This window comes from Lissotriton vulgaris, chromosome 1_1 (genome assembly GCF_964263255.1).
Source record: "Lissotriton vulgaris chromosome 1_1, aLisVul1.2, whole genome shotgun sequence".
NCBI lineage: Eukaryota > Metazoa > Chordata > Amphibia > Caudata > Salamandridae > Lissotriton > Lissotriton vulgaris.
The window spans coordinates 1,254,786,658-1,254,811,649 of record NC_141685.1 but is presented as its reverse complement, the minus strand read 5'-3'; positions in this window follow the sequence as shown (position 1 = coordinate 1,254,811,649).

The window sequence follows — 24,992 nt, the reverse complement described above, 5'->3', positions numbered from 1 at the left end:
CCCTCGGTACACGAGGAGGGCCCAGACCACAGCTCACCCAGCTAGGTGCACCGCAAACGGGCCTGCGCTCTACGCCAGGCCCAGCTTCTGGCAGTGATGTGTGTCAGGTAGGTCCTGGTCTGTGGCAGCCGTTTTAGGGCTGTTCTCTGCACTGGGTGAGTCTCTCCGCTACTGCGGGGGATTCAGCACTTCTTCATCTGCACTCCCATGTAGTCCGCAGCTGGGTGTATGGCGTGTATTAATCAGTTCCCCCCCCGGGAGGGTCCGGAGCGCTATCGGACCACAACTGCCATCTTAGATGGCTAGCCATGCCCCAAGTCGTTCTAATGACTTGCAATGTAAATGCATTGCTTACTAACAATGCAGTCGTTGTAACAACCGCGTTGTAAAAGCATGCGATGTAATACATCGCGTTGCAATGTACTTTATTCGGCATAGAGTGGTGCGGACGGAGTGGTACAAAGTAGAATATAATGCTGTAGAATGCAGTGGCATAAACTGCAGTGTTGTAGAGTGGAGAGTGGCAGAGTGCAGTGGCATAGAGTGATGTGGTGTAGAGGGCAGTGCATAAAGTGGCTTGATGCTGAGTAGAGTGGTGTAGCATGCAGTGGCGTAGAATACATTGGCATCGGATGCAGTAGTGCAGAGTAGAGAGGTGTATAGTTCAGTGTCATAGAGTGCAATGGTGCAGAGTAGTGTAGAGTGCATTGGCATAGAGTACTGTGGTGTAGAGTGCAACAGCCTTGAGTAAAGTGGTGTTGAGCACAGGGGTGCAGAGTGGAGTGCGGTGGTATAGAGTATTGCAGAGTAGAGTGCAGCAGTGTGGAGTGGACTGACATAGAGTAGAGTAGAGTGGACTGGTGTAGAGTGCATTTGCTTAGAGACTTGAGGAGTATAGCGGGGTAGAGTACAGTAGCATAGAATTCAGTGGCATACAATGCTGTGTTGTGGAATGCAGTGGCATAGGTTGGTGCATAGTAGAGGGCAGTGACATAGAGTGCAGTGGTGGAGAATGGTGCAGAGGGGAGTGGTGCAGAGTTGAGTGGCATAGAGTGCAGCAGCATAGAGTACTGTGGCGTAGAGGGCAGTGGTCCAGAATGGAGCAGAGTGGCATAGAGTAGAGTGCAATACTGGCAGGAATCCGATCTCAGGAGAAAATGTCTTTTTGTTAGGAATAGCGTCAGTACGTTCTTCTCTGTAAGTGCTTGAGGGAAGGTAAGGTAGTGTTCCTTGCAGGTCGCCGAGAGGCAGTAGTATGAAAATAAGTCTAATGGAGTGGGTGCACTGCCGTCCACCTCAGCTGGGCAGCCCAAGAAGCTGCCTGCCAGGAAGAGGTCCCCCATTGTGTGTACCCTCTATTGACTAAGACACTATAAAAAGGACTTGTTGCGAGTACGCACTGCTAACGGAAAGTGGATCAGTGTTTGTTTGTGAGAGTAGAGTATTGGGCAACCAAGGCGCTTACCGTGTTTTTTCCACGCCATCCGTACACTAGCTACTGAGTCAATTTCCATTTGACTGCAAAGTTGTGTGTGTCCCAGCAGCACCTCTAGCGCCAATGAGATGCTTTAAAGATCCTAAATGAGGGGATACCCAGAAATGATCCTACAAGATGCATTAAAAAGAGCAGGCCTGAAGAAACAGGAAATATTACTAAGTACCAAAAAGAAAAATGTAGAAGCAAAGAATGCATAGGCATTTTGCAGATTAATATATCAAGTAGGAGAGTAAAGAATTTAGTGAAGGACAATTGGAAAACTCTGCAAATAGATGAAGATCTGAGGAATACACTCCTCGAAATGCCGAACATATCAAACCGATGAGTGGGCAAACCAATATGACTACTTAGCTTCCAATTTGAAAGAAAGGCTTTTTCAAATGTGTTAAATGTAAAACATGTAGGTATGTCCAAAACAAAGCAGAATAAGAGACTATATATGGAAGGAAGAATAAAATACAGTAGAGAATTTCATGTGGCACAGAATCCATAGTATAGGTTTTGGAATGCATCTGTGGAATTAAATACGTGGGCAGTAAAGTTGATTAATACATTAAAGCTCCTTAGAATACAACATTTGAGAGCTATGAAGAATCGAGATTTCCAATATGCTATGGCTAGACAAATATGGGAGGCACATGATGGAGGCTTAGAGAATATAGGATAATATGGCATCAAACATGTCATGAAAAGATCTTGAGGAGTATACCAGGAACTGGAGCTACGTCGAGAATAATCCAAAAATATTTAATTGATGGGTACAGAAACTCCAAATGGTCTGAATATGGATATCGAATTGTACATTCATCTTTAGAGAATGCCTATTCTTATCCCATTTTGCACTTTATAGTGACCAGCTGGATAACATCTGCTACATTGGTCACCTCATTTCTTTTCTCTCCCTCTTTTAACAAAAGCTCTATTTGTCATCTCTATTGGGGAACTAGCACTGTATACAATGATAATGATTTTTTTATGAGAGAGTTATAACCTTATACAATGATTCAATATTTTTACAGTTAACATATAATTAGCAGACTGCATGCAATATTTGCAGAAACTAGGAGAGATTATAGTTTACATCCAAAATGCAATTAGATATTGAGATATGTGCAATACTTTATGCAATTTTCAATTTTTTCTACTCTCTGAAATGGGAAACCAGCATTGTATGGAAGAATAATGAATTCTTCGGTATATAATGATGGAGTTGGAACTATAAGCAATGAATCGATATTTTACAGTTAATGTATAACAGTGTACTCTATGTAACTTTTGCACAGATTAGGAGAAATTATAGTTTGCATTGAAGATGATCTTTTAACAATGAGACATGTGCAATATTACATGTAACTTTTGGCACAATTGGGCGAAAGTTTACATGACCAATTTAATGCATTTTAACATCTGTGTACTGTGTGCATATTTATGTACAAACCAGAAGAGTTTACTGTTTACAATGCAGATGCACTTTATACGGAACAAGATATTTAAATATCAATGTACTGTACGCATTTCTTCGCACAAACCAGATGAGCGTATAGCTTATTGTTTACATTGAAGATGCACTTAAATATGGAGTTATTTGAAGAAATACCCTATGCAACTCTTTGCACATATTGGAGAAAATGAGTACCCTTATGAAATATGCACTTTAACACTCGGAAGAAGATTTTTTTTATCTGAGTACTGTATTGTTCTCTCTCATACATGAGACAAAAACAGGAACACATGTAGCCTCCTTAAATCTCCTCCCCTTTCTCTTTTTCATTCTTTGCCACCCCTTCTGTCTCTTTTCTCTTTCTTTTTATTTTTCTCTTTTGATTTGTTGTTTTTCTCCTTTACCATAATCATAACTATTTACCTCCTTAATTTTCTTCTGCATTTCTTTTATCTAAGCTAAGCTGTTCGAATTTTAACACTATGGTCTGATTTATGAGGAAAACTTGTACTTTACAAAGAATATGAGCAGAGTATAAACATCAAAAATATGGGCTTTGCCGAGATTGAGAAAAACGATTTTATTTTTATCTGGATTGAAATATACAAATCACAGACCAAAGGAATTTAAATGGATTTTAATGTCATATATATATATATATATATATATATATATATATATATATATATATATATATATATATATATATATATATATATATATATATATATATATATATATATATATATATATATATATATATATTCCATTAAAAAAATCACATAACTTCACAACGTGAAAACAAGCCCTGCAAAAGAAATGCGGATAAAGCAGCTCTTTTAATTTTCAGCAGGTAAGTTCATGTTATAAAGCATTACGCGTTTCAAGCTCCCAGGCTCTTAATCATATTATTAATATTATTATAATTGAATTTGTAAGGCAGAACAGGTACCCGAAAAGGGTTTCCTGGCGCCAACCAGGACACGGAACAGCTGCCAGCTTCAAGATTATTGATTGAAGAGCCAGGTTTTTAAGGATTTGCGGAATTGGACATACACTGTTTCATTCGGAAAGGCTACAGGGAGGGAATTCAATAAGGAAGGGCCAAGATAGGCAAATGATCGGCCACCCATTGGGGATAGTCTGACTATAGGCACGGGGCATTTCCCTTGAGTGGACGAGCGGAGATGCCGAGAGGGCTCACAGGGATGAACTAGGGATTGCAAATATTGGGGGGGCCATGCCTGATTTTATTCTAAACATATAGCTTAGGGCCTTGAACTTGATCCGATTCTCCACCCTGAGCTAATGGAGGTCCAGCAAGTGCCCAGAGACAGAGGATACAAACGAGGTTCAGTTACTCATGGTTTTAAATACACTTCGATCTTAAACAGTGAAGAAGGACTAGGAGTGCAAATGCCATGTTAGGTAATATGTCACTGTCTAGAAAAACGTTTCATTGTCTTTCACAGTTCTGGGCCAGAGAGCACTTCATGTAATCAATACTCTAATACATTCATTGCCCAATGCACTCTTTATAGCAATGTCCGAGATTGTTTTGCTCTGGTCCCAGTCATCAACTTTTAACAGGACTTCAGTGTCCACAATGCTTTGCAACTGTGAAAAAAAGCATTGTTGCGTCCTCCTCTTTTTGTACATTTAATCTTGCCTTAATAGATAAAAAAATGAAAAGATGGGACAAAGTTCCTCCCTTTTATGCCATGGATCAATTTCGTGTAGTCACAGTTCAGTTTGCTCCACAGCGGGTGCTCTGCATGGGGGCCGGATCCTGACACCCAATTCAATTTTGCACAACAAAGGACGCAGCACTCCAAAGTCAGGATTCACACAATTTATTCTTGGCAAAACACTCCAACTAACGCTTTTCAGCCCTCACCAGGCTTTTCTCACGGTTAATTAGTCCTTTCTTTATTACACTATATATACCCACATTAGCTCTAATGTGGCATAGAGGTATTTGTAGGGTTTTTAGCATTTCAAAAAACGTTATTTACAATGGGAAGAAGGGGGAAATTTTTCACTGTTGTCAGAAAGTTTTGTGACAGTTTCAGTGCTATTTTTAACCTTATTATCATTATTTCTCATCCAGCGATATGATAAAATATTTCTTAATGTGTAGTAAATTATTTGGTACTGAGTATTATTTACATTATTTAAAAGTTTAGGTATAGTACCCAGCATAATAATGTAGCAAAGAAAACATTTCTTAATGTGTAGCAAGTCATTTGATAATGAGTGTATTTTACATTATTTACAGATTTGGGTATAGTACCCATGGCAGGCCGTTTGTTCGGGTGATTGAATTATCAATGAACAGTTGAGGTGTAGTACCCATTACATTTCAAACAGATAGATCATCATCATGATGTCATTGTATATTTGCATTCTCATTCTAGATGTACAAAAAGTTCTTTGCCGAAATTCATGCCTCTTGGTGTCTTTGTCCTGAGTCTAATGATGTAGTGTGACTCCATCTGGCACAGTTTTTTAATTATGTCTCCTCCACGTTGAGCAGATGTTATCATGAGGACACCATAATAACTCTTTGCTCTCCAGTCTCCATTCCGCCATTCTGCCATATGTTTTGCGGTGGCATATGTTATACCTCTGTTTTTTACTGCATGGATGTGTTCTAGGATGCGTTTCTTTAGCATGCAGATCATGCTGCCTATGTACTTCTGTCCACAGCTGCATTCTATTATAAAGATGATGAATCAAGAGGTGCAAGTGATACTTTGATCAATGTCTATAGTGTTGCTCTTATGTTCATTGATTGTTCGCATGTTTCTTCCAATTTTGCATGCCTTGCATGTGTTACATTTCTTGAACCCCTTTTGTTGGTCACTTACCCAATTTGTCAGTTGAATTTCCTGGTAGTGGCTTTTGACAAGTAGAACTTTCAATGATTTAGTTTTTCTATATGTAACCACAGGTTTTGACCTCAATAGCTTTCCTATATCTGGGTCACCAGCAATTAGGTGCCAATTATTTTTATTTTGTTCATGATCATTCCACTTTCTTTTCTGTATGTGGTAACAAATCTAAGCACTTCCTGTGTGACATCCTTTTTAGTCTTGGTGTTAGGGATTAGAGTCTCTTCTCTTTTTATCTATCCTTATTTTGCACTTTTTTAATGTAGTTTCCTTCTATCCTCGCCTCTTAAGTCTCTGCATTGTTTCCGTGATTTTTTCTTCAGCATCATCCGTTTCAGAGCAATTTAATTTCATACGCATGAATTCCCCATAGGGGATGCTTTCTATTAATGGTTTTGGGTGAAAGCTAGTCCTGGGAAGGATACCAGGCATTGCAGTCTTTTTTCTAAACAGCCTGGAGTGTATATGTTCATTCTCAATAAAAATTAGAGTAACTAGAAAGGCAATTTCTTTCTTACTCGTAGTCATGTAAAGGACAGGCCAATTTGATTGATGTTCAGTTTTTGGTAGTATGTTGTGAACTCATGTTCTGTGCCATTTCAAATTTTAAAAAAAGACCATTGATGTAACAAACCCATAGAATGATCTGATCCAATTAATTCTGATACTTCGTACTCCATGCTATTATTTATTTTCTTCCACCATCCCATTGTCATGTTTGTGTAATTCGGAGAAAATGAAATGCCCATGGCGGTGTAACACTGTTGCTTGTAAAGTTCTTTTTTGAAGAAAAAAATATTGTTTGTGAGACATATTTCAATCATCTTTAAAAGCATTTGAGTATGTTTCAATTCACTTACTTTTCGCTGTTTGAAGAAGTAACTGCATGCATCTAGGCCTACTTCATGCCTTATGGTCATATATAAAGTCACTACGTCTATCGTTACTAGAAGATATTGTTGGTTCCAATTTATGTCTGTTAAAATTCTGAGGAAGTCCCCTGTATCTCTTATATAGGAGCTCATCCTTTGAGCTATAGGTGCCAGAAACGTGTCCACATATTCTGATAGACTTTCACAGAGTGAATCATACAAGGAGACAATGGGTCTCCACGGTGGGTGTTGAAGGGACTTATATATTTTTGGTAAAAACTAAATTGTGGGAATTACAGGGAAGTCTTTTGTGGGAAATGTCAGTTCGTCATCGCTGATGAGGTGCTCACTGTTTATAATCAACAAAATTGGACACTTGTTACACTGTTAGACTGTTGGTTCAGTGCAAATAAGGAAACCCTCATAGAAGTCAGTGTATGTGTAAGGTAAGCGGTATATTAGCTTCATCCGCCCCACACTGACATTCATGCAGTTATCATCGGGTTTTTCCTCTTGGTGTGTACTGCTAGCCTCATCCAGAGGCACCTCCAGTCTCAAGTGCAGTGTCCAGAGACAAAAAGGATTTTCCAAAAGGGTCGAATAAAAATGAAAAAGGTTACCCCAAAAATTTTAATGTTGGGCAAACTTCACATTATTAAAAGAATTTGAATACTCTTGCAAAGTCAAGTTACGGGACTATGTGGTATTACTATGGTGGTATCGTCGACATGTTTCAGCTCTATTGGGCCAGGCGGTCTGTAGAGCTTTCGTCAGGACTAACAAGGGGGTAGGTACACAACAAACAAATAAAAGCTACTCACACGAATTGTGCGGTAATCCCACTACTCAATACATTGAATAGAGTAATGTTGTCTTCTCAATCTGTCGTGATTACGACTTCTACTTCCTACAGGGGTGCCTTTAAACGCCACAGAGCCGCATGGAGTCCTTCCTCCTGCCTTGTGCTGACTCTGCCCTCCGGGCAGGAGGAAGGACTCCATGCGGCTCTGTGGCGTTTAAAGGCACCCCTGTAGGAAGTAGAAGTCGTACTCACGACAGATTGAGAAGACAACATTACTCTATTCAATGTATTGAGTAGTGGGATTACCGCACAATTCGTGTGAGTAGCTTTTATTTGTTTGTTGTGTACCTACCCCCTTGTTAGTCCTGACGAAAGCTCTACAGACCGCCTGGCCCAATAGAGCTGAAACATGTCGACGATACCACCATAGTAATACCACATAGTCCCGTAACTTGACTTTGCAAGAGTATTCAAATTCTTTTAATAATGTGAAGTTTGCCCAACATTAAAATTTTTGGGGTAACCTTTTTCATTTTTATTCGACCCTTTTGGAAAATCCTTTTTGTCTCTGGACACTGCACTTGAGACTGGAGGTGCCTCTGGATGAGGCTAGCAGTACACACCAAGAGGAAAAACCCGATGATAACTGCATGAATGTCAGTGTGGGGCGGATGAAGCTAATATACCGCTTACCTTACACATACACTGACTTCTATGAGGGTTTCCTTATTTGCACTGAACCAACAGTCTAACAGTGTAACAAGTGTCCAATTTTGTTGATTATAAACTGAATATTTTTTGGGGAAAGAAACGGACACTGTAAATTCCTCATCCCTCCCAGTTGATTAAATTACTTAATGAGGTGCTCACTGTGCCATTTCTGTAGAAGTGCATTTAGATCCATTATCATTTTGTTGATAGGATTTGTCTGAACTTTGTAGTAATTTGTTGTGTCATTCAGCTGTCTTAAGGCTTCCTTAACATAATCTTTGTTTTCCATCAGCACAATGTTTCCCCCCCCTTATCAGCGGGTTTTATTATAATCTCTTTATTCTCCATAAGTTTTCTAATTGCTTCCCGTTCTTTTTGGTTCAAGTTCTCTCTTTGATTCAGGTTTCTTACTTTTGGCATTTTATCTAGTTCTTCAATTATTGCTTCAGAAAATAGATCAAATTTATTTCCGGGAGACAGGACCGGGCAGTATTTGATTTTCTTTCCAAACCGCTTTCCACTCTTTTATCCTTTTCAATATTAAGATGTTCTAGCATTTGTTCATATGTCATTTCATCATCTAAGTTGTATAGGAGATCGAACATATTCTTTAAGTCAGGTATTTGATCTATGTTTACCGTAATTTCATCTGAGGCTTCCTGAGTATTTTCTTCTGTTTGTTTAGTGCACTTTTTTGTTAGCATGTACTTTGGCCAGTTTGAGTTTTCGTATGTACTTATATAGGTCAATCCTGACGTGTATAATTTAAATGAGTTTCAGGACAGAACGATAGGCCTTTGTTAAGTAATGTTGTATTACTCCTCTTGTGTCAGAGAGTATTCTGATAGGTTCACAATTAGGTTGGTATTACTTACTTTTGATTGCGCGGAGAGTTTTGCTTTCTTGCGTTTAACATGTCTGGTTTAACTTGTGCTTGTGAAGGGCTTTCTGCCCCTCTTCTCTGGATCGATTCATTCCTTTTCCATGGCCTCTTCCCCTTGTTAGGGTTTGGTCCATGTGCATCAGGTGCATCTTCTCTAAAAAAGTGACTTTAGATGTTTCACCTACGCCACCAGGTGCCTCGCCTTTACTAATGTCCGATTCACTAGTGCTTTCCGTGATTGGATTTAATCACTGCATTAGATAATTTCTTTTAAGTGTGTCAAATCATTTAGCAAATGTTAAACTTCTGCCCTGCATTTAATCTTGTTCATCTCTTTTTAACTTCCTTTGTTTACGTTCCTGTATCTCTGTTTCATATTTCTCCAATCTAATATCCATTTCCTCTCGTAGTTTAGAGATCTCCTCTTTCTTTGTTTTGCCTTTGATATTTTCCTCCATTTCTTCTAGTTTTTCTGTTAATTCTGTGAAGTCAATTTTAGCATGCTTGAATAATATTCGCATCATGTTTATTGAGGATTGTCGGTTGTTTACTGCCCACTCTTCTAGCAAGTCTAATTTGGTTTTTGGGTGTGTAGGCAAAGTGAAAATACGTAATCCTCTAGGGATTCGTTTTACTTCGATATATTTTTCCTGAGCTAATATTTCCCAGATTTTATTGACTTCCTTGTTGTACAGCCTTTCCATCTGGTTGAATTGTTGTTTTAATGAGGTATCTGTGATCTTTGGTCTGTTTTCTTTATTCTCCGCCACATTTTCTCTTTCCATGCCAAGGGTTTAAACAATGGTGCTGCTTTTGAGGCACGTTTTGCTGTGATCGCCTCCATTTTCCGTTCTGACAATGTCTCACTATTTTGGTGTTTATGTGCGATTTAATTTATTAGCTCGCTTCTACAACTTGTGCTGACTCTCCCCGGTTCTGTCCTCTTGCCTGCCTATCGTTTACGTGACTGTTTGCATTCATGTGGATAAATGTTTAGTTATATATGTGACAAAACTTAATATGGTGGAAAAATTGTGCCATTGATCTGAATGAGCAGCAGTCTATTCATTGTTTTTAATGATGGTGGTTTAAATGGTGGTTCCCTTTAAAAGTATTGTTTGCACTTCTAAACTCAATTACCCTGTTGAAGGCTATGGCTGAAACGCATTGGCCTCATGTCCGCACTGAAGGTGATAAGAAAAAAAAAAAGACTTACAAAGTATTTGTCCCTGGCTGTGCAGCTGTTTCTTCGCATTGTGTCAATTGGTCGGCCTGTCAGTGTATGGTCAGTGGGACCACCACCAACAGGCCCTCGGCGGCTGTTCCACCGACATCTATCAACGAGGTCCGACTGTCAGATGACAATAACGGCAGTCAGAGCGCAGTGGTCGGGACACAGATCTCCGCCACCGACAGGCTCAAGGATCCCATCAGGGCAATGGTTGGAATCCTATGCATAAAATAGGGCGGTGCCTCTGCAGGCACGTGTGCAGGCACCACCATAGGAATTCGGATGTCCCTTTCCGTCAGCCTTTAAAGGCTGACGGAAACATCCTTTGGGGGCCCCAAGCAGGGCTCAATCCGCCAGGTGTCACTGCTAAGTGGCCGGTTGAGTGCATCTAGTGCCCCCAAGACATCCATGCACCATGTGCCAGGCACCACACGGGGCCTGGCATACGGTTCATGGATGTGCACTATCTGCCGTTTTCTACAGCAGCTTGTGCTGCGGCCCTTCTCCAGACGCTTGTCCAACCACCATCATAATGAGGGCCTATATTCTATGTAACTACTTCAAATAAAGTGATATTATGCACACTACATTTAAAAAGACAATAGTAAATACATAAAAATATAATATTTTTACCTCATTTGGGGCCAGATGTAGGTGAAATAGATTTACCGATTTTAAATTACCGAATTTTACCGATTCGGTAATTTAAAATCGGTAAATCTATGGGGTCGACATGTAGGTATTCCAGATGTGCTGGAATACCGAATCGGATGAATTCGGTATTTACCGATTCGGTAAATACCGAATCGGTAATGCCCATTCATTCCTTTGGGCTTTGAAGCCCATAGGAATGAATGGGCATTACCGATTCGGTATTTACCGAATCGGTAAATACCGATTTTCACAAGGGTTCAGGGGGTGTCACTTTGACACCCTCTGGCACCCCCAAAACAGGCTCGGGTGCCATGTGGCAGGCATACATGCCCTAAGGGCAGGTCTGCCTGTCACATGGCATAGGTGTGCATACACACATGTGCATGCACACCGGAATCGGTATTTTACCATCAAATTGGATCTGATGGTAAAATACCGATTCGGTAAGGCTCCTGGGACTCTGAAGAGTCCCACCTACATATGGGTGGCTCAGATTCGGTAAATTTACCGATTTTTTATTTTACCGAATCGGTAAAATTACCGAATCGGTAATTTTACCGATTCGGTAAAATAATGCCCCCTACATGCCAATCACCTATGTACCGATCGGTAACGGCCGAAAATACCGATTTTCGGCCGTTACCGACCGACCTACATCGGGCCCTAAGTCCCACAATATTTTTGACATCACAATATGTTGATCATGAAATTTGTAAGCTACAATAGTTTGGAGTCGATATTTTGCTGAAACACAGTTGCAGTATTTAGGTACTGCAATATTGAACGGATGGTAAGTTGGTCATTCCAGGTCAAGGGGAAAGTTTGAATGTATTTATGTTGCCAATTTAGTCAAACAAGTTGATGTCCAAGATGTGTCCTGCAGATTCCTTTGGACACATGGGGGCATATTACCAAGCAATAGCGATAATTATCGCTATTGCTTGGTTAGAGACAAAAATTTACCGCAGAGCTGCGGCGATTTTTATCGCAGATAAACCTTGGTATTACCAAGGTTTATCGCAAATGCGATAAAAATCTGCCGCAATGCATGAATATCGCTGAAAAGTCAGTGATATTCATGCATTACCGAGCTAATGCTCTTACCCATGTCATCCACCTCCCATTGGATAACATGGCTAAGAACTGCTCAGGGCAGGTGTTAGCTTTTGGAGATATTCGCGCTTAGCGCGAATATCTCCAAAAGTTGGTAATAGGAGATAGCGATGTTAGAGACTGTTTCCAGTCGGTAAAATCTTGGCACGCCCACTTTGCATGTCATTAGTGATAAATATCACTGACATGCAAAGTGGGGCCCAAGATGGTCGCTATCTCCTACTAGCTGTCGCTAACTGGTGTTAGGGAGAGCTAGGTAATAGGGAGATAATTTTATCTCCGCTTTCTTGGCTTTTAAAGCCAAAAAAGCGTAGATAAACCCCCTTGATAATATGCCCCAGGATTAGTTGGATGAATTAGTGTTCTGGAATTAGCCCTCTCATTATAAGTAGTTGTGGTTTTTCAGTCCTTGTTGCGGGGACCTAAAATTATGAGTTTAGGGTCATAGAACCATTGCCCCACTGTACCCCAATTATAGCTTTTACAATGTTACAGGGTGCAATGACACATTTCTTTGCTTGAGTTAGATTTTATGGCCTTCTTGCTACATTGCTGTGCAGGTTATTTTTTTCGAAAAGAGCTTTCTGTGGAGGAGTGCCAAAGTTTAGTAGAAAGGTGACTCTGGCATTAGGGGATGTGTTGTGGTTTACTAGGAGTGATTGGTATTCAGATGGCAAGAGGTTATGCAAATGTTATTTATTTATGTATGAGTCTTATATAGTGCTGGCCATACCCGAAGGTATCAGAGTGCTTTACAACATTTATCATGATGTAATCGGACACACACTATTTCAATAAACAGCATTGTCTTGTGTTGAATCCTGTTAAGCCCTGTAGGGGATCATAGAAGCGAATGAATAGGCAGGCAATGTAAATGCCTTCTTATTGAGTTGCCTATATACTCCGCTGGACGAGATTCCTGTGGCAGAGGAACTCTGTCTCGTTGGGTGGAAGCTATCCATTTGGAAGAGTTTGGTTGAGGAAGAGGTCTTTGAGCTGTCTTTTGAAGGTTATGAAGGAGGGGTGAGTCATGATATGGACTGGTATGGATTCCAAATTTTAGGCGCATTTCCAGAGAAGGAGCGTGATAAGGTTTTTTGTTTGCGAGTTTTGCGAGGAATGGGAAGTAGTGTGTTAGTGCTCCTGAGATTCCTCATCTGGTCTGTCTTTTTGAGTTTGGAAGCCAGGTAGGCAGGTTTACCGGTGTGAAGAGCTTTGTGTGTGAGGTATGCAGTTCTGAAGTTGGAACACACATCAATTGGGAGCCATTTTAGTTCTCTTAGAAAGGTAGAGATGTTTTCATATTTCTTTACTCCGGTGACCATCCTAGCAGCTGCATTAAGAGTTGTTCTGAGGAAAACTAAGTGAGATGTTGCCGTGCCTTTGAAAGTTGCATTCCTGTAGTCCAATCTGGACAGAACCAAAGATTGTGTGGCCTGTTTAATGTCATTAGGAGGATTGAAGGATTTCATTTTGTTGAGTAGTATTAGGTTGTAGAATGCGCTCTTCGCAGTGCTCTTAAAATGTTTGCTCATATTTAGACGTGGGTCTAGAGTGATTCTCAGGGATTTTACAGAGTCGGCCAGGGTAAGACTGCAGTTCAGAGTATCAATGGAGTTTAGCCATTCTGTGACTTGGGGGGTCTGCTCATTGTTGGTTATGAGAAGGATTGCCGTCTTATCTTGGTTGAGTTTTAGGTGGTTGTGAGATAGCCAGTGCAGGACTTCTCTTTGAGTGTCATTTAGTCTCTGTATATCTCCAATTGAGGATGTTTCTAGGAAGATCTGGGTATCGTCCGTATAGAGGTGGAAAGGGATGTTGTCTTTTTTGAGTGTGGTTGTGAGGGGCTCCATGTAGATGTTGAACGATGATGAGGAGAGAACTGATCCTTGTGGGACACCCCTGGTTATGTGGAGTATGTTAGACGTAAAGTTGTTAATTTTTATTTTTTGAGAGCGGTTCTGTAGGAAGCAGTTAAACCATTGTAGGGCCACCTTGTCCGCTCTAATCCTTTTTCGAAGTGCATTTCTGAGCAGTTTGTGGTCAACCGTATCGAAGGCTGCCGATAGGTCAAGGAGTATGAGTAGGCAGCATCGGTCTACATCGAGTGATTTGTAGACATCATCTATGACATTCAGGACGTCTGTCTCGAGCTGCATCCTTTTCTGAAACCCGATTGGTGAGTATCAAGAAGGTTTTTGCTGTCAATGTGTTGATTAAGTTGGAGGAGAACACATCTTTCCAGGATTTTGGTTAAGAAGGGGAGCTTAGAGACAGGCCTGAAGTTATTGGGGTTGTTTTGGTCTGTGCCCGTTTTTTTTAGTAATGGCGTGACTTGTCTGATTTTAAGACAGTCTGGCATGACTACAGTTCTCAGGGAGCTATTTATAATCTTGGCCGAGAGAAGGGCTAGGGCAAGGTGGAGCTTTTTTGCCAGTTGAGCAGGAATAGGGTTAGCTATGTGTGAGGAGGGTTTGGACCTGTTAATCATTTCAGTGATGTCTCCTTTGGAGATGGAGTTGAATGTCTTACAGCAACAAGGGGGGTCAAGGGCGTTTCTTTCCTTCTTTGCTGGGGGGAGGCTTTCATTGGGTGACAGGAGGTGGTCATCAAGGAAGGTCTCAATCTTAGTGATTTTCTCATTAAAGAAATTGGCAAAGTTGTCGCATAGATATATGGAGGCCTGCACGGATATTGTGGGAGACTTGGATGCTTGTTGTTTAATGATATTGACGAGTTCTTTGGGACATTTTTTAGCATTATCTAATGCGCTACGGAAGAAGGTCGTTTTTTAATTCTTGATGTGTTCTTTATATTTCCTGCGCTCTGTTTTTGAGCTGGTCATGGTGGGTTGTGGACAGGTTATTCTGCCAAAGTCTTTTGGCAGCTTCGAGTTGTCTTCTTTCAGAGTTTAGGTCTATATTGAACCAGGATCTCGATGGGATGTTCCTGACTCTTTTATGTTTCAAGGGGGCTACTTGGTCTAGTATGGTTGTCATCATTACGTTGAAGTGTCTAGTAAGTTTGGCTATAGAGAGGTCACTCGTAGTGGGGGGAAGTAGCGTCCTCACCCGTTCTTCCAGGTCAGCAAGAGGAATCTGTCTTAAATTGCTCACCCAATGAAGGGATTACTGTGTACGGAGTAGGAGATGAGTCATTTGGTTAATGTGAAATAGAATGATGTGGTGTTCTGACCAGTCGACAGGAAGGAAGTGGTCGATAGTAACTGTATCTTCATGAGCTATAACAGCGTCAAGTTTAATAACTTATTTTCTGTGATAGTTATTATAAACAGCGGCAAGGTGTTGGACTTATCATAACTATCATTTTAAGTCCTTGAACGATATGTTGAGCTTCTTCCTAGAAATGTTTGTACTTAAATAAAGGATTCAAATGTTAGCCAATGGAGCTAAATATGTACAATGTAGAACATTTGATTGGCAGTTTTTCCCTCACTAGGGCTTATAAAACATCTTTTATAATGTCCCTGCTTATAGTTACATGGCACCCTACACCACACCTGGGGTATCTAGGGGAGACCTTAGGGGTGACTTATATGTAACAATAAGGTAGATTACTACTTTGGAAGTACCTTTAATTCCAAAGCCAATTTTGCATATAATTTAATTTTAAAGACAGTCTGCAAAGGTGGGCTGCTTTTCAAATGACAGCAGGCAACACAGCACTGCACACTCCGGTGCACGGAATTTACTGGGCTCCAAACCTCCCTGCCTTATTATATACTTGGGACCTATAGGTAGTTTTGAATCCCCCTGCATTATTATATGCTAGGGACTTACAGGGGTCTGTCATTGCCAATTGTACTTATACCTCACCATCATATACTTTTACAGCAGAGCACTGGCCCTGGTAAGAAGAGCCAGAGCACAGTCAGAGATAGTTGCCACCAGTGCCAAGCAAAAAATGGGAGTGATCAGTGCCAAAAGGATGACTTTTTCACAAAGAGTAAGTCAGGCTGTATGTCAGGGAGTAGGACGTAGATGTGGTGCTTGTTTTTAGAGTGTAATTGAGTATTTATTAGTAGAATGTCTCCAGTTTTGGTGGTGGTGTGACTTTGCTTTGTAGAAGGATGAGAAGTGTTCTTTGAAATAGTTACAGGTGTATTATTAGTGTTAGTAGTACTTGTATAAGGATAGCAATAGTATTGTTTGTTGATTTTGTAATCCTCGTCCGGCAGACTTCAAAGACATTTTGTTGGGTCTGTGTGTGCAGTTGGTGGAGAAGGTGGTTGAGAGTGAGTTGGTGGGCTGTGTTGTTTTACCAGAGTAATCTTGTTGTATAATAGATGAGGAGATGGGAAGTTGTGAAGAGTGGTATGTTGTTTATTTTGCTGTGTCTTCTGTTTACGGTGGAAGGTGTATGGGTTAGGGGTGGTGGTGGTGGTGGAGAATGTGGGTCATGTTTTAAAGCTCTAAATTGTGAAATGAATGAGAGGCGGGTACATGAGTGTTGTAGTGGTGGGGTGCTTGTGGTAGGTGTTGGTGAAGATAGAAAATCTGTGTGTACAAGTTTGTTTCGGATCTGTATTATTTGAGGAGTCATGAAGGTGGGAGTGGGTGTTTGTTTCTATTTTGTGACGCAATGTAGTACGAAATTGAGTGTGTGTAAGACATAATTACAAAGCATATTAACAAAAATGAAATTTCATGAATTTTAAAAAAGATAGTCATCCTTCAATCTTTTTTTGAGCCTTGGAGCTTGAGATACAAAGCTAATTACAGCAAAGCAATAATGCTAGTAGGCTAACAGTTGGAGATAATGCAAATAATCTTTATAAGATCTAAAACCAAGGGTGAGTAATAATGGTAATAATGGTAATAAATATTGTTGTCTTGGATAGTCATAAAATTTACCAAAAAAGTATAAAATGGGGTATTGATTGCTTGGAGATGCTATAGGAGGGTCAAAGGGGCAAGGAATGAAACCATTGTGCCCTAATGGGGGTAAGCTACCATAAACTGCAATGTGTTGAGTCTAAATGAGTTAGATAAAATCTGTGTTTTGTTATTTGTGATCCATGGTAAGTAGCATTCCCTTCCTGCCTCCTGCTTTAATCTAGATAGCACTGTACAGTCCTCAATTGTTGATTTTTTTCAGATTAGACTTTGTTTTTGAATTGACACTAAAGGATGTTCACCATAGATTTGGATGTAGTGTCAATTTTGTTGGGGGGAAAAAAAATTAGAAAGGCCTTTATCAGTGAGAACCCTTTTGACATGGGCAAGCCAGGGGATTAGAAAAGCTCCATTTTGCCTCAGACACTCTTCTATAACTGAGCAAGAGAAGCTGGTGTGTCTTGAATGCCAGATCTTAAGCCAAACATGAAGGGGTGTTAGCTGATAAGGTTCACTAAGAAAGGAAGTTCAGCCTTCGGGTGGACAATAAGGCTAGACCTACTTTTAGGTGTCACAAGCAGCCTGTGTAGAAATTTGTTCTCAGTTTTATGGAGGCTAACCAGAAAGTTGTACCCCCACACACCTTTTCCATAGCACCCTAGGGAACAACATTTACTTTTATATAGCGTTTGTAGCTCCTTTATTGGCTTTTGTCCTAATTTTTTTGAAAACTTAAAACTTGCAGAATCTCTGTTTTATCAAGTCTTCCCAGCTTAAATTATCTGAAAAATTGATTCCACTGTAGTTAAAACTCTGGACTTTTGTGATGGAAATGCCATTGATATAAATGGGCTATAGCAAAGAAGGGGTTTGGCCCAAGGCAGCTGGACAGGGCCTATTAATAAATATAAGAAGAGAAAAAGTCCCAGCCGTCAAGTTACGAGTGCTGTTACATTTAGTTAACAGACTGCGATCCATTTAATTAATTCACTGGACCTTAGGTATCAATTTACTGTGTCAATTCATGTATTCATGTTAGTTTCACATTATTCCATACATAAGAGACAAGGTGATACTTGAAAATTTGGTACACATTATAAAAACAATTGTGACAATAAAGAAATCAAACAATAAACACAAATAGACAGTGTGATTAAAGAAAGAAACTAAATCACAGACGACAAGATCTACATAAATTAAATACATCTCAAGTCTCAAGAGGTCCATAAAGTAGGTAATACTGCTTTATAGATTTTATATTGTATAGTTTTATCTTTGTTCAGTATTATCGATTAATTTTACTTATGATGTAATATATTTTATGGCTTTTTTGCTGAATAAAGAATTTTGACTGACTGAGTATGTGAGATTTTTGATGTGCTGGTGTGTATGTGTTATGTATTGTTTTTTGTGGAATAAAGAGTGGAGATATTGTGTCATTGAGTTTCTGTGAAGGGTGGGACTGTAAGTGCAGTTGGTGAGTTGAAGTTGAATGGTAAGCGGGGTGGTTATGTGCGTTGGAGGAAGGAGAGTATATAAGGTGTATGAGTGGAGATGGACAGGGGTTATGAGTGTTTGTATTAAATTTGATAGCAGGTAGAGGTAATATGTGTGACTGAGTGAAGGGTTTGGTTGTGTGTTTTAGTAAAAAGATAAGGAGGATGGTATTCATGGATAATGTGAGAGAGGGTTGAATATACTGTTAGTGGGGATGGAAAGGGGTCTGTTAGAACTAAGTAATGTGTAGACATGGTGTTTTGTATGAACAGAAATTGTACAACTGCATGGAATAAAGTTAAGTATAAGTATGGGCGAATTTTGCGAATCTCGCGTTCGCGAAATTTGCGGATTTGCGAACTCGCAATCTGCAAAATCCTGCGAATTCTCGCAAATTTGCGGATTTTTTTTTGTGTGTTCGCAAGGATTTCTGCCAGTTCGCGAGGGTTTCATACCAGTTCGCAATTGCGAACTTACATTTCGGCTCGCAACGGTCGCGATTATGTTGTTTCTACGTCTGGTTCATCATCACAGGTTCCCAGCACCCTCTGTTTCACCACTGCAACCCTCTGTTACATCAATGCCACCCTCTGGTTCCTCATCACTGTAGATTATGGGGGGGAAAAGCAAGCACACCAGCCCTGCTTCAACTGACATGAATTAATTTGGGGTTAGTTTATTAATGTGTCACTGTTTTAAAATTCCAGTCTGGCACCTGCTTCCTTATCTGTAATTTGCTTTTTGTTGCAGTGCTTTTTTTTTCCAGGACCTTTGTGGCCTACTTGTAGCTATTCTATGAGCCTGCTGTGAGGGTCAGAGCAGGGTCATACAATTGTTGCAACTAGCAACTGAATTCTGGAGGGGCCCCAGTCAGGAAGCACTTCAGGGAATTGTTACTAATGATGAGTTTGAACTCTTGCACCTGCCGAGTGCTTTCAGTTTAGCAAAACACGTTTTACTGCAATTTCGCGGGATTTGCGGGGCGCGAACGCTCGCGAGATCGGATTCGGAAGCCGTGAATTTGTGCGAATATGCAATTTGTTGTTTTGCGGCGTGTTAGTTCGCAAGGTTTTGTGCGTTTTTGCGAGCCGCTCGTAGCGCAAGGCGCGAAGTTACCCTCGCGGTCGTTCAAGGGCGTGGCCATCTTGTTTGCCTGACGTATTTCCGTTTCCGGGCGCGAAGTGTAATCTCGCAAAGTGTGCGGCTTGCTAGTACAGTTTCGCGAGTGTTCGCAAGGAAAATCTCGCGCGAACTTACCCGCGCGGTCTCATTCATTGCTATGGTTCTGGGCATGGTCTTTGTATCCTCTGTCAATCTCTGCCATCCTTTGCTTGTTGGAAGTTTTTTTGGATCTATTTTACTTATTATCTATCCCTCTATTTTTCTAGCCCTATATTTTTGTGTTTACTGCTACTTTTGGTTAATTTTAAACAACTTTTTTAAACTCTTTTCTTTTCTTCTCTTCCCTATTCTATTTTCTTTATTCCTTTCCGCCCAGACCATGGTGAAGGGAGCCGGGAAGCATCCCGAGAAGGGGAAGGGTCCCGCACCCCGTGTCCGGCTCCCGTGCGGGCGTTTGAGGGGGGAGGAGGTCGTACCCAGGGAGATCTTTACCCCGGAGGAGGTGGGCCAACTCATTTTTTATGTTCAGCGCCGCCTCCCCAGGACCATCATGGAAGGCGGCAAGATCAGTGCCGGGTACGGGGTCCGGGAGCGCCGGAAGCGGTGGGAGAAGGTGTGCTAGGCCATTTACCACCACTCTCGGTCTGGCGCACCTACAACCAGGCCACCCACCGCTGGATGGATGTCCTGACCCGTGAGCGAGATCTGCTCGACCTCCTTGGCCTTGAGATCCCGGGCTTGGTGAGTAGTAGTAGCTATTTCTTTACTACTATGTTTTCTCCTGCTGTGTTATTATATTGCAAATTGTTGTTTTTTACCAAGAGCAATAATGCTGCTCATTACATTGTAGGTAAATTATATTTCAAAATCTTCTGTGCATTTCAGGTACACTGCTCTCCTTCTTCTCAGTAGTGTTGCTACTATGCTTATTTGTTTTAGATTTTGTCTTCATTTCATTGGCCTGTGAAATTATGTATGTAGTTTAAAGAACTGCGTAATGCTACACACTAAGGTTCAGATTTTTAATTACCGGCGCATCCCTGCAAAGTAGCAGGGATGCGCCAGTAATTTTGCGTCACGCCACCATCACCCATGGTGCGCCGTATTTACAATGCGGCGCACCATGGGCCCAAAACGTCACCAAAGCGTTACGCATCTGTGCCGTAAAGGCGGCGCATTGCTGGAGTTGCGTCGCAACGATGGTGCAGCTCCATCAATGCTCTGGGGTGCCCTATCTCCCCAATGCTGCGTCAAGCCGTACGTCTGCTTCAAGCAGGCGCAGGGTTTGAGTCACGCATCATTGTCCTCAAAGTGACTGATTGAAATCTTGTAGATTTCCCTCAGCCACTTTTAGGATGCGTTCCTGCGCAGGAACGCCCTCCCTTGCGCCGGAACGCCCCCCAATTGGCGCAGGGCTTTACAACGTGATGCATCTCCCATATGCGTCACGTTGTTAATATACGCTGCACCATTACGCCTCTTTTGTGCTGCCGCTGCGTCACAAAAGTCACGCAACAATGGAGCAAAAGAGCCGCATTGGGCTTCTAAATCAGCCCCTACAGACTCAAGTCCAGTCCTTCCTTTGTACACATGGCGATAAGAAGAAATAGTGGTGGTGGATTGATAGTTTGAGTATTTTAATGACTGGTTAATGTAGTAGGAAACTTTAGTGTTGTCGCTGATCTTCAATCACGATGGACTTTGGCTGTCACTTCGCGTGCTGCGGACTGCAGCCTGCCAATCCTAGGCAAACATTTTTAGTACTTTGTTTAGTGAGTTACATAAGGTAATTTCCAATTCGACGGTCCGCAAATCAAGCAATACTAAAGTAATAACGTAGTCGACCACATGAGATTGGTCAATAATATATCCCGTGGAGTAGTTGTCTATATGCTATTTAGCAAAAATATTTTGTTAGTTCTTTTGAAATATTTGATTTGGTTGACAAATATCATCCATGTTTTCTGTTTTTCTTTCTTTCATGTTGTACATCAGCTTCCCCCAGGGGCAAGAGGAGGACACAGGAGGAGGAGGAGGGTGCTGTTGACGATGCAGGCCAGGACCGGGCAGGCGAGGGCTCCTTTGCTGGCCCCAGTAAGTTTTAATTTTAATATAGAGTACTTATTTTTTCCTAGCGTTCCTCATTCGATTTTTTCTAAATCGTCTTTGATCTTCTTGTAGACAGGATCTAAATTCTTATCCTGCCTCGACTATGACTCGGTGTGGTATTACTAGATTATTTTTATTAGTCTGTCTGTGTAGCTAACTAAGATTGCACATTTGGCATTTCCATTGGACTCCCATTCTAGTCAGCAATAGCTCTATGCACTGAGTGCAGTCCTCTGGGATTGTCCATAATGTCTTTTCAAGTATTCTAAATGTTTATGCTTTGACAATTGCCAACAATAAAAAGGTGAATGACCACCAAGAAAGAATAAGATACTACTTTACTTTTGGTTTGGATAGGAGGACAATCCATTCTACTACTGTTGCAGAGACAAATCTGCACAAACAGAACTATGGACACTAAATAATGCATTGCTTAGCTTATCAATTATAATAGGTGGTGTTAGACTTTCCACATACCTCAGTGATAACAGACTTTGTAGTTGAACCCCCAATCTCCTAACTGACTAGATAGTGTGGCAGAGTCATTTAGCTCCAAAAGTCACCGATGGCAGAGGCACGGACTTATGCTTGCAAAAATTCCAAAACCTTTAGCTCATCCACTCTAGTCTGGAGGACCAAAAACCACAGAGTCTATTTGAGTTTAAAAGCTTTATTAAAAGTAAACACATTTATTAAAATCACGTTTGTCATAAAAGTAAACGTTTAACTGGAAATGGAAAAGTGCTTAGTGCTGACGATTAATTGGACACATTTCTTGTGGTCGAGCCGAGCTCTCACCTGGTTTGAACTAGATCCTGCTCGTGTTCTTAGAAGTCAAGCTTCTGTCTGTTAGGAGAAAAAGTGGTGCGTGTTAAAAATAAAAAGCAAGCATTCATCAGTTGTGCCAAAAAGTGCAGCAAGACAACAGCCTTCCCTGGAAAAAGGGACATTTTTACTTTACAGTAGACAGTCACAAATTATTAAATTGTATACTGTTTTTTTCACATTTCTTTCTTCCTCCTAGACCAAATATTATATAGTAGTGAGTGGTGTATTCTAACAATATTAAATGTACTTTGTAGGTGGAACATCTGGAGGCGGGGCCAGCGTCGAGGTGGTGGTGGCATTGGACGAGGACAACTCTGGGGAGGAGGCGGTGGAAGTGCCGGACAAATCTGTGGGGGATGACACGGTGGTGGCGGGCAGAGGTAAGCTATACATTCCTTACTCATTTGAGATTGAAGACTGCAGAGTGTGCTTTCTGCACGGGTGTATTATAAATAAACCAGGTAGTAGCCTCCTCTAAATGTACTTCGACTTAGCTGTGAAGTTTTTGGCGAGAAGAATCCCAATCAGATCTGAGGTGAACTTGATGGAAGGGATGAATGAAAGAAAGAAGGGTGTAAGTAAGTGTGGAAGGACGAGAAATGTAATGATGACTGGCAAAGAAGAATGATATGTGTTTGCTTGGTCCCCGAGGTGGCTGGGAAGGAAAGAATATGGTATGGTGCATGGCTGGGTGAATGATGAAGCAAGGATGGGTGTAAGGAGAACAGCCTGGGTGGGTGAAACAGAAACTGTATGTGTGCATATACTTTGAATGGATGGATGCCTGGATCATTCATGGTACTATCTGACTCTTAGATAGCATATGTGTATCTAGAGAGAGTAGACGGTCACTGGATGAACTAAGTGTTACTTTGAAGAGCATGTAACACCGCACCCGCACGTCCGTCCCAGTGTAGGAAAGGCAAGGAAAAGAAGTTGTAATTTTGTCCAAATACTACCATGAATAGTAGCAGTAGTTTGTATTGCAACTGCAAGCACAGCATATATCCGGTTATTACGGTGGACACTCCCTACCTCTCTTAATAACTTTAGTTTAGTAGTAGTACGTCATTCATGTGTGGGGGTATCACTGTTCACTCCATAATAGGCAAAGCACCTAAAGTCATCCCATATGTCATCAAATACATCCCATGTGAAGTGATAGATAATCAGATTATTTAGCTTCTTTATTTTCCTTTTCTAATACTCATTTGCACTGTAGGGTGAAAGCTAAATTAATTAAGCAGTAGCCCTTTTAACAGAGTATTCTCAGTGCCACCCGTAATAGAAAAGTAAGAGCTTCACCACCTGCATGTACTGGACCGGTACAGTAACGCAAGTCTGTCTCACTCACCATGGTGTGCGTCTGTTTTTCTCGGGTGCAAGTTCACTGCGCTGGCATTATGCCGGCTTGCATAAGATAACGTACCAGTTTTCCTAAACAAGAGAGAAGAAGAAGAATAAGACTGGTGTACTGTCATAGTCGACTGTAATGGAAGTCCATAGTGCTTGTAGAATTTGTTCCTTAAACTCCCACTAATGTTAGAGCAAGGATGAAGAAGTCGGAGGTTACATAGATACTGTCCTCAATAGTTATGTACTGTGCTTTCAATTTGCTACTTGTACTGTGACAACTTTCTGCTCAATCATTTTGTGTTAATCTTAAGGAGCATTGGTTACAGACTATGTCTTTCTTTCTTCATGTAGTTGCTCCTTCCAAATCCAAGACACCATCAAGGAGGAAGGAGCTGGCTCGAATGACCCGGCAAAGGAGGCTGGATGCCACTGTCGCTGAATATCGGCAGCTGGTGGCCCTGGAGGAGGAGGAGACGCAGTCTGGTACAACAACAACGCCCACGGGGACAGCTGCATCCTCCTCCGTGCGGGCTGCCAGCCAGCGCAGTGCTCCAGCGGTACGGAGCCGGGCTACCAAAGCCCAACGCCAACGCCGAGCAGCAAAGACAGCAGCTGCCCCCCACAGGATTTGCAAGGCACACCGGGGCCGCTTATCCCTCAGACTGTCCTACCTGGAGCAGGAGGTCCTGAACTATAAGAACTTGGTGGAGGGCCTCCGCTTCGAACTTGCCACCCTCCGCAAGGAGCATGATGCCCTGGCTGCTAAAGCCAACAGCACCCTGCCATAGTGTCCCTTGCCCCTTTTTTAGAGACTTTTGGGGGGTGGGAATTGGGAGTTGGGTTTTTTGGGGACTTTTGAAGGACAATCGTTGGGGTTAGGGAGGGTCTTGCGGGAGATTATTTTGTTAGGGCTATAAAAATATAATTTTTGAAACTTTATCTGACCATACCTGTTTTTTACTGCTTTTGAGTCTGGTGGGTGGGGGTTTAACAGTAAGTTTGTTTTCCTGAATAGTCCTATGACTTTAGTAGTACTACCATCAATCTCTCGTCTCTCCTAATACTCCATTATACTACCTCCAACCAAACGCCTATCTTACCTGTAATTTCTGTTTGCAAGTAGGG